The sequence below is a fragment of the Xyrauchen texanus genome, chromosome 27, assembly GCF_025860055.1.
Source record: "Xyrauchen texanus isolate HMW12.3.18 chromosome 27, RBS_HiC_50CHRs, whole genome shotgun sequence".
In the NCBI taxonomy this organism is placed as follows: Eukaryota; Metazoa; Chordata; class Actinopteri; order Cypriniformes; family Catostomidae; genus Xyrauchen; species Xyrauchen texanus.
Window position 1 is genome coordinate 27,620,600 of NC_068302.1, and position 15,657 is coordinate 27,636,256.

At 44.2% G+C, this 15,657-nt stretch overlaps 1 protein-coding gene across 2 annotated transcripts in view; it reads right to left on the reverse strand.

The window, feature by feature from the left end:
* The window catches only part of ajap1 (adherens junctions associated protein 1), a 100,492-nt gene that overhangs the window by 64,626 nt on the left and 20,209 nt on the right, over positions 1-15,657 (reverse strand). Inside the window, exon 1 of one of the 2 annotated variants that reach the window (XM_052094675.1) lies at positions 13,404-13,460. The exons of the other annotated variant lie outside the window; for it this stretch is intronic. The gene's annotated coding sequence lies outside the window, so the exon portion shown is untranslated. Of the gene's footprint in view, positions 1-13,403; positions 13,461-15,657 lie in introns of those variants that run through there. 2 annotated transcript variants of the gene reach the window in all.

A 15,657-nucleotide genomic window follows, 5' to 3' on the forward strand; every position in this document is an offset into this window, starting at 1 on the left:
ACAGTTAACTTAGTGTATGTAAACTTCTGACCCACTGGAATTGTGATATAATCAATTACAAGTGAAGCAATCTATCTGTAAACAATGTTGGAAAAATTACTCATCATGCACAGTAGATGTCCGAAACAACTTGCCAAAAGGTCTAGGTTACTGTTGTAACCTCCATTTCCTGATGGGGGGATCGAGACATTGTGTCGAATGAAGTGACACTAGGGAATTATTTGAAAGCCTCAGTTACCTCTGAACTTGAGAAAGGGCCAATGAGAAATTGGCAGACAGAATTTGCATGTCCCTCCCCCGGACATACAGGTATAAAAGGAGGGAATCATGTGTCAAACTCTGTATTCCAGTACAGAGTAATTTTAGTACCCGTAGTGGGTCTGATCGTGGAATTCCTCTGCTGAATTTGCAGACCAGAGGGCTAGGGAGGAGTCATCCAGGGAGCCGAGTTAGTGGGATCTCCTGGGATAAGAGCGCACGTGATCGCCTCAGTGGAGGGAAAAGGCGCTAGGGGCAAACGGTACACCCGGTCATTTGTTGAGTTCTACCAGCTAAGACCTGACAAAACAAGGGACGAGACCGACTCAACTCTGAGATTGTAAAATCTCGCAAAGGTATTGGATGTTGCCCAGCGCGCTGCTCTGCATATGTTTGCTAGGGAGGTACAGTTGGCCAGACTGGCTGTGAGGCGAGCAGCTCTCACCTTGAGCCTGGACGGAAGTCAACGAGCGTTTCAGGGGGCCGCTGTGTATTGTTCTTTTATTGATATTAAACTCTTTTACAGAAAAACATTCTCTTTTAGAAGCGCTGTCGAAGCGCCCAGGGGCAAAGCTGTGCAGAGAAGGAGAAAGCAGCTGATATGCACCGTAGTTCCAACAGCATACGCTCAACAGAGATGAGTGGAACAGTAAGTAACTTTAGCTCGCTGATCACACAACCGCTCGGCTCCGAAAAAAAACTTAACAGATCAGCTGAATATAAACATATCAGCTGAAACTGAGGTGAAATACAAACAGACATTTTTAGACTTATTTATTGTGATAATCGAAGTGTTTGTTCAGTTACTTGTTTAATGTTTTTATCAAGTGTTCTCGCAGTCACTTGAATAAGAGTGCTCACTCTCTCTTCCTCTATCACACATGCAGTGGGTGTTGAGATTGAGAGAGACACGCAAAGCAAAGCAGGTTAAAATTAACTGATATTGGTTCGACTGGAGGACAATGAATTAAACTGACTACAGAGATCAAAGCAATATGAAAACAAGCAATTCCCGGTCATTTAAGGCGATTTCGAAATCCCATTCTGACTTTTTTAGTCTCTTTTGAGGGTAAGGACGTATTGTCACTCTAAACAAGTTAGATATTACAGCTTTTCCTATGTACATTACAACTTGTGGACAGTTTTCCCCCTTCCTTTGGTGATTGTTGTGCTGCACTGATAGGCTGAACACCGGGACAGGTGAATGCTCTGACATTGCAATCCGCATATATCTTCTCCCTCGCAATGAATATTATCCATAATAAGCAAATCATACATTAAACATGATTGTCACTAGAGGGCGAAATGCAACTGTCGTATCCGCAGGTCGGAGACAGTGAAGTGGGGGTGTTTTCTCCTGTCAGTCATTGACACTCTATGAGATGTTGGGCATACTAAGATGACTGATCACTTCTGGTGGCTTCACCTCCTGCTGGCAGCTTAACTTTGCATCAGCGTCCCAGTTTTATTTATATATCAGTGGTCTACTCCCATTACGTCAAACAAATAATTTATTTAAATTAAAATGTACATGTTTTATGCAGCACTGAGCATATAACCAATCACAGATGTGTTGGTTGTGCGCATTGATTAAACAGTGAATCAGGGATGCTTAAATTAGTCTATAAGCCTATCAGTAATAACAACCGGTCCCGATGAGCAATTTTTAAGCAGTCTGGTGCACAGAGAATGGGATTAATGTTTTCCATGCTTCTAAGAAGTCTTGATTTAGTGATATAAATATAATAAATTATAAAATGTATAAAACAGCAAAAAATTAATAAAACAAAGACTTTCTCAGATTGTTTTGATTGTGTTGTCTACTTAAGGAATATGCCAATCAAAAACTAAAAAATATATATATAAATGTAAATTCTTTATGGATCTAATGATCAAATTTGAGGTTTTAAAAGGAACCTGAGTGTGTGTGCAGCTTCAAGAGAGCAAATATATATCTTTGTTGTACTCCATTTATGTAGTTCTTTAATTCTTTCATATTTCTTTATATTTAATAATTTATTTACACTGGCGGCCAAAAGTTTGGAATAATGTACAAATATTCTTCTTATGGAAAGAAACTGGTACTTTAATTCACCAAAGTGGTATTCAGCTGATCACAATGTATAGTCAGGACATTAATAATGTGAAAAATTACTATTACAATTTGAAAAATATATCAGAACTTCTTAAACTACTTCAAAGAGTTCTCATAAAAAAAAATCCTCCATGTGCAACAATGACAGCTTTGCAGATCCATGGCATTCTAGCTGTCAGTTTGTCCAGATACTCAGGTGACATTTCACCCCGCGCTTCCTGTAGCACTTTCCATAGGTGTGGCTGTCTTGTCGGGCACTTCTCATGCATCTTACCGTCTAGCTGATCCCACAAAATCTTTTGTAAAAAGATTTATAACAATCTTTTCCAATTATCTGTTGTTTAATGTCTGTGTTTCTTTGCCCATTTGTTTTTCTGTTTCAAAAGTGGCTTTTTCTTTGCAATTCTTCCCTTAAGGCCTGCACCCCTGAGTCTTCTCTTTATTGTTGTTCATGAAACTGGTGTTGAGTGGGTAGAATTAAATGAAACTGTCAGTTGAGGACATGAGAGGTGTCTATTTCTCAAACTAGAGACTCTGATGTACTTTTCCTCTTGTTTAGTTGTACATCTGGCCTTCCACGTCTCTTTCTGTGCTTGTTGGAGCCAGAAGTACACATTTGTTTTTAGTTTCTAAAAACTTTTTTTATACTTTTTTAAACTTTTTATAGTATTTTATTTTTTAAAAAATTACAGTTTCAAGCATTGTAGCATTCATTCATTCCAGACAAAACTCTGATATTTGGATATTTTCTGACAGAGAGCGAGGTCAAGCGGGAGACTGGATCTAACATTCATGGTATTGTGGGTCAGGATGTATGATTTAACATTCATTCGGCAGGATGGATCATGTAACATCCAATTAATCAATACTTACAATATCAAAGAAAAAATAATCAGCAATTATGATTTTTGTCATAATCATTTAGCCCTAAGATAAACTATTTATTTTGGTTCATGGTATCAAATGATCAGGACTCAAGCAAGAGACACAAACTCACAAATGCCATCCTAGAGAAAAAGAGAGAGAGATATACCAGGAAAGAAGGATTCACAATAGATAAGAAAGATTGCCTTATTCTTTTCGTTGCCTTAAATATGAGTTTGTACCTTTAAGGTAGAGGCCCAGAATAATAATGGTTGAAGAAGAGAGGTCAACACTGCTGCTCTTTCATGCCAGAAGGTCAGCTCTGGCTCAAGTGTCTGAACAAAATGCCTGTCCCGAGGAGCACAAAGCAAATTATGAACAGGGCTTTAAAGACTAGAGTCCTTTTCTCTCCACCTTGCCTGTTTGCATGCAAGACATGAGCCAAGATTAATCCTGCCATTATTCTATACAAGTCCTGCACCACACTTAAGCTTTTCTGCATTAAAGACAAGGGACTAATTAAAGTGATATTTAACCCAAAAATGAAAATTGCATCACCACTGACATTGACACCCTCATTTTGGTTCAAACTCATATGACTTTCTTTATTCTGTGGAACACAAAAGATGATGATGGGAAGAATGACATCCTTATTCACCATTCACTTCCATTGTATGGAAAAAAGATGTAATGAAATGTGAGTGATTGTCAGTCCTTACATCTCCTTTTGTGACCCAAAGAAAGTCATCTGTGGAACAATATGATGGTGAGTAAATGATGACAGAATTTTCATTTTTGAGTGAAAAACCCTTTAAACAACAGAAAGAGTTGAATAAGGCTCTGTCCAAAGCCTACAGAGCTCCCTAAATTGACAATTGCCTTTTAAGTCAGCATCTTAACCTGATAATAGATTGATTTTTGAACACTCTACATTGAAAGGAAATCTGTGCAGTATACAAATATCGCTCCTCATATGAAGAGACATTGAAAATTCGGCTCACAATGGTTTTGAATAATTTTATATTAGCATGTTGCTAAGTGTGGCAGGGTGGAGGGTGGGGCCAGGCCGTGATTCCGCACACCAGGCCCTATAGGCTGATTAAGCCCGAGAGGGATAAAGGAGACCAGAGACGGCGGTGCGACACCTGTGTGTGTGTGTGTTTGTCTTTTTGCTTAAGTTTATTATTAAAATATTATTTATATTGTTAAGCCAGTTCTCGCCTCCTCCTTTGGGGCATAATCACCCTAATTAGGGGCCGGGTATGCGGAATCACAGGCCCTACGCCCTGCCACACTAAGCTGAAAACGTGATACTCTAATAAGCTTAAAAATACATAGTATATTTCCACATTTGGTTAAATAGACTTTCTTTTTTTTTTTGGCCAAAAGAAGGTACCTTATAGCATAATTATTAGCCTTCACATATCAGGGTTGTTACTAGGGCTGAACAATAAATCTGTATAAAGAGTTATAAATACATTTGAAATCACTATATGGCCCAGTGTGATTATCAAACCGCGAGGGCTGCGATTTCGCTATAATGAAATTAAATAAATGAATAGTCTAAAAGGGTCAGAATATTACACGTGTGTTTTCACAATGTTTCTGTGCTCGATACACACAAATTCTATCTATCTGGTGCACTGAGTGTCGGTTCGGTGTGCTAACATGCACTGAGCACATAATATTTAAACTGCTCCAGACTCACTTTAATTGAACATTTGCATATTTGTACATATACAGTGAGGAAAATAAGTATTTGAACACCCTGCTATTTTGCAAGTTCTCCCACTTGGAAATCATGGAGGGGTCTGAAATTGTCATCGTAGGTGCATGTCCACTGTGAGAGACATAATCAAAAAAAAAAAAATCCAGAAATCACAATATATGATTTTTTAACTATTTATTTGTATGATACAGCTGCAAATAAGTATTTGAACACCTGTCTATCAGCTAGAATTCTGACCCTCAAAGACCTGTTAGTCTGCCTTTAAAATGTCCACCTCCACTCCATTTATTATCCTAAATTAGATGCACCTGTTTGAGGTCGTTAGCTGCATAAAGACACCGGTCCACCCCATACAATCAGTAAGAATCCAACTACTAACATGGCCAAGACCAAAGAGCTGTCCAAAGACACTAGAGACAAAATTGTACACCTCCACAAGGCTGGAAAGGGCTACGGGAAATTGCCAATCAGCTTGGTGAAAAAAGGTCCACTGTTGGAGCAATCATTAGAAAATGGAAGAAGCTAAACATGACTGTCAATCTCCCTCGGACTGGGGCTCCATGCAAGATCTCACCTCGTGGGGTCTCAATGATCCTAAGAAAGGTGAGAAATCAGCCCAGAACTACACGGGAGGAGCTGGTCAATGACCTGAAAAGAGCTGGGACCACCGTTTCCAAGGTTACTGTTGGTAATACACTAAGACGTCATGGTTTGAAATCATGCATGGCACGGAAGGTTCCCCTGCTTAAACCAGCACATGTCAAGGCCCGTCTTAAGTTTGCCAATGACCATTTGGATGATCCAGAGGAGTCATGGGAGAAAGTCATGTGGTCAGATGAGACCAAAATAGAACTTTTTGGTCATAATTCCACTAACCGTGTTTGGAGGAAGAAGAATGATGAGTACCATCCCAAGAACACCATCCCTACTGTGAAGCAGGGGGTGGTAGCATCACGCTTTGGGGGTGTTTTTCTGCACATGGGACAGGGCTGACTGCACTGTATTAAGGAGAGGATGACCGGGGCCATGTATTGCGTGATTTTGGGGAACAACCTCCTTCCCTCAGTTAGAGCATTGAAGATGGGTCGAGGCTGGGTCTTCCAGCATGACAATGACCCGAAGCACACAGCCAGGATAACCAAGGAGTGGCTCTGTAAGAAGCATATCAAGGTTCTGGCGTGGCCTAGCCAGTCTCCAGACCTAAACCCAATAGAGAATCTTTGGAGTGAGCTCAAACTCCGTGTTTCTCAGCGACAGCCCAGAAACCTGACTGATCTAGAGAAGATCTGTGTGGAGGAGTGGGCCAAAATCCCTCCTGCAGTGTGTGCAAACCTGGTGAAAAACTACAGGAAGCGTTTGACCTCTGTAATTGCAAACAAAGGCTACTGTACCAAATATTAACATTGATTTTCTCAGGTGTTCAAATACTTATTTGCAGCTGTATCATACAAATAAATAGTTAAAAAATTATACATTGTGATTTCTGGATTTTATTTTTAGATTATGTCTCTCACAGTGGTCATGCACCTACGATGACAATTTCAGACCCCTCCATGATTTCTAAGTGGGAGAACTTGCAAAATAGCAGGGTGTTCAAATACATATTTTCCTCACTGTATTAGGCCACTACAATTTTCTATACAAATCTAAAATAACTCAATGACACAGCATTTTTGTGGAAGGGAGATGAAAGCATTTCACTGCATTGAAAGGCTGTTGTCAACTCAACTACAAACAACAGCAACTTCTTACAGTTTTCCACCAAAATAAAGTAATATAATAATAACAATAATAAACTATTTCTATAATAATATCTTAACTTAAAATTATTATTATATTACAATAATAAAATATTCAAGTTGACTTGGTTTCAAAAACTTATGATGAAAAGTGAGCTGACCCTTTCCCAAATTGGACAAAAACATTTGCAAAGTGGACAGATGCAATGTGATAATGTTTCTTTTTCTTCCTGTTTTTCATTGATTTAAATATTTAGTTAGTTTGGCTCTTTTTAGGTGGACTCAAGTGTGAATACCTTTCAAGAACGGTATTTCTGGTCAACAGTAGAGCATGGGCAAAACATGGTTTAATTTTGGTTAAAAGCAATCACACATTTAAAAAACAATCTATTCATAATATAGCAGTTCAAATCGTGATTGCAGTATTTTCCCAAATAATTACAATTAGATTTTTTTGTCCATGATGCCTTAAAATGTTAGGTAGGCAGCACATTAGATTTTGGAACAAAGTGAGAGAGAGGGAGAGAGCCCATACACAATACACACAAATATTGTATGCACAGAGGAGCCTCCAGATCTGTGAGATGAGATTACTGACCTCAGATATACAACCTGGCAAACAGTGACAGAAAAACCAATAAACATACAGGAAGATCAGTGTAGACGAAGGAGCTTGTGAGCTGATAAGATGATGTGTGTGTTTGTGCGTGCGTGCATGTGTGTGTGTGTGTTATGTGCACTTTTTCCACAATGTGATTCTGTGGTCAAAGCAATTTATGACTCAGAGCAAAACCTCCATTCCAGAAAATTAATTAATACATAAATTAACACACAGATGAGTGAGCATGCACATTGCACAACTCAAAGTAAAAACAACAATATTCACTCTCGTGTTGTTACAGAACTTCCTCAGAATCTTCTCTGACCTGCTTTGACTGTTAGAAAGATCTTAATAATCAGCAGTTCTAAAGCATATTTAAATGTATAGTTAACCCCAAAATGAAAACTGTGTCATCATTTACTCAACGATCATGTTGTTCCAAATTCCTATGACTTTCTTTCTTCCATGGAACACGAAAGGTTTACTTTTGTTAACTTTCATGTTTCAATGAACTATCCCTTTAATTTATGTGAAATTGTCTATAAATAATTGAATAATAGAATAAAGAAGTTTGCTCAATTCACATTAAATGCACTGTTGCAAATTTTAGCTAAGCCAAACAGTTCTACATTTACTGTAGTAAAATCATTTTTGATATCAGTAATAGATAAAAGTAAAACATTTAATTTAATATCTTTATTAAAATGTATGATGAATTATAAAGGTAGTAAATTCCCACTTGATGATTTAAAGCATTTAATTGCATAGCAGACCAGTGTTAGTCATCTGATGGATAAATGATTCATGTTTAGCATGCCACATTGCATAACTGACTTGCATTACAAAAACAGCAGGGACACTTATTGCATATCTTAAATCATGAATTCAAGCAAGCATAGCAGAAACATCCAGAACTTCAGAGAAATGAGGGATGTGCATGATTAATCGACTAATTGAGTTCTTCAACACCTAGTTAACTATTAAAAATCACTACTTGAATATCAAATTGATTTTCCTTTGCAATTTGCCTGCCGCAGGCAATGCTGAATTACTGTAATTTCCCTTTGAATCGCTCACTAAATATTGCAGTTACAATTGATTCCACTGGGGGGCACTGTGGATGTGTGTATTCAAAGTGTTGTATGAGAGCAAGGAGCTTTGATGGCGTCATTGATGTGTGCTTTCAAGAAGAGCCAAATGTGGCAATACTTGAAATATTTTGATTATTAATTAATTCTATTGGTATTCAGTTCTTGTTAGAGTCATACATACCAACAGACAAGGATCTTTTATGGCGGAAAGAAAATGCAAAGCACTACGAGAAACTTGTCGAAGCTTATCAGAACAGTATGTGCATGTTACATTTCCAAACAGATGGAGCACATTTAATAAAAAAACAACTTTCACCTCTTGATAGCCTTTATGTTTCTCACCCGCACAAGAAGAGACAGTCACAATGTCGATGAAAACTGCTTTTATTTATTAGCAGGCAAAAGTACAACAGGGTAAATCCAGAAGAAGAGTGGTCAGGGGGAGCGCAAGGTCGAGGCCGGGAATCAGGATATGGTAAAGGGCAAATCTACGAAAGAGTGGTCGAGGAAAGCGTAGGGTCGAAGCCGGGGAAGTCAGAATAGTAGAACGGGTAAACAAGCGAGTTGAATAGACAGGGGAGCTAGGGGAACACTAGAGCTGGCAAAGCGAAGGGGTAAACTAAACAATAACCAACAAGAGTGAAACGAAAGGGTTGTGATATATATATATAGGGGAAAAAACGAGCAGTGCAAGTGAAACGAATAACCAGGTGATTGGGACGAGTACAGGTGAAACTAATACTCTGGTTATTGGGAGCGTGCATGAGAGCCAGAGGGGGGTGATTGGGAGTGAGCGTGTGAGCTCGGGGAGCGAGCCTGTGAGCTCGATGAAGCGGGGAGAACCAGAGGAGCGGGGTTCGTTACAGTACTCCCCCCTCTGCTACGGATGGCCGTGCTCGGTTGCGAGGAGCGCGACCTCTGGGAAGCGGTGCGGGACGATCGGGATGTTGGCGATGGTAGTCTAGCTTGAGAGTCTGGTCCAGGACATCTCTCGATCGTACCCACGACTGTTCCTCAGGTCCGTAGCCCTCCCAGTCGACCAGATACTGCAACTCGCCACCCCGACGTCAGGAGTCTAGCAAGGCCCGGACCGTATAGGTGGGTTGACCACCGACATCGAGTGGTGGAGGGGGTGTTTGGGCTGCCGTGGGCGGGAACATGGGGCTATAGAAGACTGGCTTTAGAAGGGAGACATGAAACACGGGACAAATTTTGTAGCGGGGTGGCAGAAGTAACTTGTACATGACAGGGTTAATTCGTGTAATAATTTTAAAAGGGCCGACATACTTAGGGCTTAGTTTCTTTGATGGGAGACGGAGGCGGATGTCTCGGGTCGAGAGCCAAACCCTTTGGCCCGGATGGAACAGGGGGGCAGGGCGGCGTCGGTGGTCTGCCTTAGACTTCTGGATCTGGGTAGAGCGTTGTATCCGATCATGGGTGGCTCTCCAGACCTGGGCACACCTCTGGGCCCAGGCATCCACCGCCGGAACGTCGCTGGGGTCAGCTTCCCACGGGAAAAGAGGTGGTTGGTAGCCCAGGATGCATTGGAAGGGGGTGAGACGAGTGGAGGAACTGACCAGGCTGTTCTGGGCGTATTCGGCCCAGGGGAGATAGGTGTGCCAGCTGCCCTGGTTCTGGGCGCAGTAGGCCCTCAGGTACCTGCCTATCTCCTGGTTGAGATGCTCGGTTTGGCCATTGGTTTGGGGGTGGTATCCCGAGGAGAAGTTGAGTTGGATACCCAGTCTGTTGCTGAAGGCTCGCCAGAAGCGAGACGTGAATTGGGTACCCCGATCAGAGGTGATCTCCTCGGGAATCCCAAAGTTTCGGAAGATGTGGGTAATCATAAGGTCGGCCAGTTGTGTCGCGTTGGGTAACCCGGGTAGGGGAATTAGGCGGCACATCTTTGAGAAGCGGTCAATGACCACAAGAATCTCGGTCCGGCCGTCGGAGGGGGGCAAGTCAGTGATAAAATCCATGGTGATATGGGACCACGGTCGGTCAGGTACCGGCAACGGCTGGAGGAGACCTGCAGGAAGGTGACGAGGTGTTTTGGACTGGGCACAGACTGGACATGAGAGGACATAGTCGTGAACGTCGTCCTTGAGTGAGGGCCACCAGTATCTCCTAGCGAGTAGCTCGGTAGAACGGGTAATCCCTGGGTGGCCAGAACAAAGGGAAGTATGAACCCACTGCATCAGCTGAGGGCGAATAATGGTGGGGACATACATCTTGTTGGGGGGGTTTGAGGAGGTGCGGGCTCGTCGCCTTGAGCCTGCAGGATGGCCTCCGTCAGTTCCCACCGAACGGGTGCGACGACGCACGACGTGGGGAGAAATGTCTCCGACTCAGGGGATTCCGAGCCATGGTTGAAAAGGCGAGAGAGTGCGTCTGCCTTGAGGTTCTGGGAGCCCGGACAAAAAGTAACGGAAAAGTTAAACCGGGTGAAGAACATCGCCCACCTGGCCTGTCGAGGGTTCAACCTCTTGGCTGTGTGGAGGTACTCTAGGTTCTTGTGGTCGGTGAAAACGACAAAGGGGAACCTAGAGCCCTCCAGCCAATGGCGCCATTCCTCTAGGGCCAGCTTGATGGCCAGCAGCTCTCTATTCCCGACGTCGTAGTTCTGTTCGGGGGAGGACAGCTTATGGGAGTAGAACGCACATGGGTATAGTTTAGCGGGTGTCTCGTGTGGTTGGGAGAGTACAGCTCCCACCCTTTCCTCTGAGGCATCTACCTCTACCACGAACAGGAGAGTGGGATCGGGCTGCCGAAGGACTGGGGAGGTCGTGAAGGCCTCCTTTAGGGCCTGGAAGGCCTGCTGGGCGGGTGCGTTCCAGGTGAGGAACTTCGGGTTGCCTCGTGTGAGAGACGTGAGGGGCGCGGCGATCTTGCCAAAGTCTCTAATGAAACGCCGGTAATAATTGGCGAAACCCAGGAACCGTTGGAGCTCCTTGAGCGTACTAGGCTCGGGCCAGGATAGGACTGCGGCGACTTTGTCGGTCTCCATTGTTCCCGCAGACAGGACGTAGCCCAAGAAGGAGACGGAGGGGCAGTGAAAGGCACACTTCCCTGCCTTCACGAACAGGTCGTGCTCTCGCAGTCTCTGTAACACCTTCGAGACGTGGATGGTGTGTTCAGAGAGTGTGGCGGAGTAAATTAAAAGGTCGTCTATGTAGACGACGAGGAAGAGGTCCAGCACGTCTTGGAAGACGTCGTTCATAAATGACTGGAACACTGAAGGGGAGTTGGCGAGGCCGTACGGCATCACCAAATACTCGTAGTGCCCCCTGGTGGTGATGAACGCAGTCTTCCATTCGTCCCCCTTGCGGATGCGTACAAGGTTGTATGCACTCCTGAGGTCGAGCTTGGTGAAGATCTTCGCCTTACTGACCTGCTCGAGGGACGGTTGGATGAGAGGTAGGGGGTAGGCGAACTTCACCATGGCCTTATTTAGGGCCCGGTAATCGATGCAGGGGCGAAGCCTGCCATCCTTTTTGCCCACGAAAAAGAAGCCGGATGCCACTGGGGAGGTGGACGGCCGGATGATGCCTAGACTGAGTGCCTCGTCAATGTAGTCCTCCATGGCCTTGGTTTCGGGTAATGTTAAGGGGTACACTCGGCTCTTGGGGAGTGGGGACCCCGGAAGGATATTGATGGTCCACGCTACGATGGGGGGAAGACTAACCTGGGTCTTCTCGAACACATCAGCGTAGGAAGAGTACTCAGGAGGGATGGAGACAGGGGATCTCACTTCGGGGCTCTCTACGGAGGTGGAGGACACCGGAAGGGAAATACAGTGTGATAAACAGTGGTTGGTCCAGTGCAACAGCTCCCCCGTGCGCCAGGAAATGTGGGGGTCATGAAGCGCTAACCAGGGGTGGCCTAAAACCACAGGGTCTCTGGGTGAGTGCACTATAAAAAACTGGATGAGCTCCATGTGAAACAAGCCCACTTGGAGGGACAATGGCATGGTCCGGAAGGAAATGAGACCCGATCCGAGAGGTGCCCCATCTAGAGAGTTAACTCTGAGAGGTGGCACGACCGGACTGAGTGGGATGGATAGTTTCTGGACCAAGCCATTGTCTAAAAAATTTCCCGCTGCCCCGGAATCCACTAGGGCTGGGGTAGAAAAAGAGACATTGTTAAAACTCAACATTACTGGGAGGCAGACTTGTTTCTGGGTAACGTTGAGAAAGACAGATGTTCTCACTTGACTTTTGGAGAGGGAACGCCGGGGACCGGCTGGGCATGAGTCAATTCGGTGATCCGGGGTGCCACAGTATAGGCAGAGGCTCTGTGTCAACCATCTAGCTCGTTCTGCTTGGGTTAGTGGAGCGCGACCAAGTTGCATGGGCTCGGATGTGGAAGAGCACTCGGGAGTAACGAGTTTGGGCGGGTTGAGACCCATAGAAGGATCGTGGACGACAGAGGGGCTCCGACAAGCACGGCCCCGAAGCAGGTTATCCACAGTGATGGAGAGCTGAATATAGTTCTCCAGTGACAGCGATTCTCCTCGGCATGCCAATTCCATTTGGAGCCGGTCATTCAAACCCAGGCGGTATACAGTCAACAAAGTGGGGTCGCTCCACCCGCTACCCGCGGCAAGGGTGCGGAAATCTAGTGCGTAGGCAGCGGCTGTGCATGACGCCTGTTTTAAAAACACGAGGCGGCTGCCTACATCTCTGCCAGCTGCCGGGTGATTAAAAACCACGGCAATCTGGTGACAAAACTGATCATACGACATCAAAAGGGGGCTGTCGGCGGTCCATAATGCAGTGGCCCATTGCCGTGCCTTGCCCAAGAGCAGGGAGATAACAAAGTGTACTCTCTCACTCTCAGTGCGCAAAAGGGGGTGGTATGTCATATAAACAGTGCATTGCATTAAAAACCCCTGACAAGCTTCCGACGAACCGTCAAACCGCTCGGGGGGTTGAAAGCTCGCGGCGCTGGGAAATGCGGTGGGAACATCAACGGGCACAGGGACAGACACAGGAGGAACTGGTAAAAACTGATCGGAAATAGTACGTACCGTATGCAGTATTTCTTGTATTTGCTGTCCCTGAGCCGTGAGTGCCTGGTCGTGTTTCCCAACCGTAGATCCTTGGGCAGAAAGCGCTGTGCAAATCCATCCTCCATGGATTCCATTGTGACTGTCTTCTGTAAGGTTCAGAAGAAGAGTGGTCAGGGGGAGCGCAAGGTCGAGGCCGGGAAATCAGGATATGGTAAAGGGCAAATCTACGAAAGAGTGGTCGAGGAAAGCGTAGGGTCAAAGCCGGGGAAGTCAGAATAGTAGAACGGGTAATCAAGCGAGTTGAATAGACAGGGGAGCTAGGGGAACACTAGAGCTGGCAAAGCGAAGGGGTAAACTAAACAATAACCAACAAGAGTGAAACGAAAGGGTTGTGATATATATAGGGGAAAAACGAGCGGTGCAGGTGAAACGAATAACCAGGTGATTGGGACGAGTACAGGTGAAACTAATACTCTGGTGATTGGGAGCGTGCATGAGAGCCAGAGGGGGGTGATTGGGAGTGAGCGTGTGAGCTCGGGGAGCGAGCCTGTGAGCTCGATGAAGTGGGGAGAACTAGAGGAGCGGGGTTCGTTACAATGTTCCCTTTACAAAAAGCTTCACTATGATGCTGCACTTTGCTAAGCGCTTTTGGGAACAATCCTGCATTGTGACTAGCTGTGAACATTGACCGGAATTTATAGCCTCGGCTGGTGAGATCATTAGATGCACCTGTGGCCAGGCTATAAATAGACGCATCACCAGCATGTCATCAGATCCATTTTCTTCAGAGCAAACTGTACTGTGTGTCTCACAAGCCTGTCAGAAACTTTCTTTCCTCTGCTAGGATTTAGAATTTGTTAGGCAGTGCGCAGTGAACATTTTCTCCTTTCCCTCTTTCTATATATATATATATATATATATATATATATATATATATATATATACACACACACACTCACCTAAAGGATTATTAGGAACACCTGTTCAATTTCTCATTAATGCAATTATCTAATCAACCACATGGCAGTTGCTTAAATGCATTTAGGGGTGTGGTCCTGGTTAAGACAATCTCCTGAACTCCAAACTGAATGTCAGAATGGGAAAGAAAGGTGATTTAAGCAATTTTGAGCGTGGCATGATTGTTGGTGCCAGACGGTCCGGTCTGAGTATTTCACAGTCTGCTCAGTTACTGGGATTTTCACTCACAACCATTTCTAGGGTTTACAAAGAATGGTGTGAAAAGGGAAAAACATCCAGTATGCAGCAGTCCTGTGGGCGAAAATCCCTTGTTGATGCTAGAGGTCAGAGGAGAATGGGCCGACTGATTCAAGCTGATAGAAGAGCAACTTTGCCTGAAATAACCACTCGTTACAACCGAGGTATGCAGCAAAGCATTTGTGAAGCCACAACACGCACAACCTTCAGGCGGATGGGCTACAACAGCAGAAGACCCCACCGGGTACCACTCATCTCCACTACATATAGGAAAAAGAGGCTACAATTTGCAAGAGCTCACCAAAATTGGACAGTTGAAGACTGGAAAAATGTTGCCTGGTCTGATGAGTCTCGATTTCTGTTGAGACATTCAGATGGTAGAGTCAGAATTTGGCGTAAACAGAATGAGAACATGGATCCATCATGCCTTGTTACCACTGTGCAGGCTGGTGGTGGTGGTGTAATGGTGTGGGGGATGTTTTCTTGGCACACTTTAGGCCCCTTAGTGCCAATTGGGCATCGTTTAAATGCCACAGCCTACCTGAGCATTGTTTCTGACCATGTCCATCCCTTTATGGCCACCATGTACCCATCCTCTGATGGCTACTTCCAGCAGGATAATGCACCATGTCACAAAGCTCGAATCATTTCAAATTTGTTTCTTGAACATGACAATGAGTTCACTGTACTAAAATGGCCCCCACTGTCACCAGATCTCAACTCAATAGAGCATCTTTGGGATGTGGTGGAATGGGAGCTTCGTGCCCTGGATGTGCATCCCACAAATCTCCATCAACTGCAAGATGCTATCCTATCAATATGGGCCAGCATTTCTAAAGAATGCTTTCAGCACCTTGTTGAATCAATGCCACCTATAATTAAGGCAGTTCTGAAGGCGAAAGGGGGTCAAACACAGTATTAGTATGGTGTTCCTAATAATCCTTTAGGTGAGTGTATATATATATATATATATATATATATATATATATATATATATATATAAATAGAAAAGAAAACGGTGGAAAAATGTCGGAGAAGCAAAGCAAACGATGCGTAT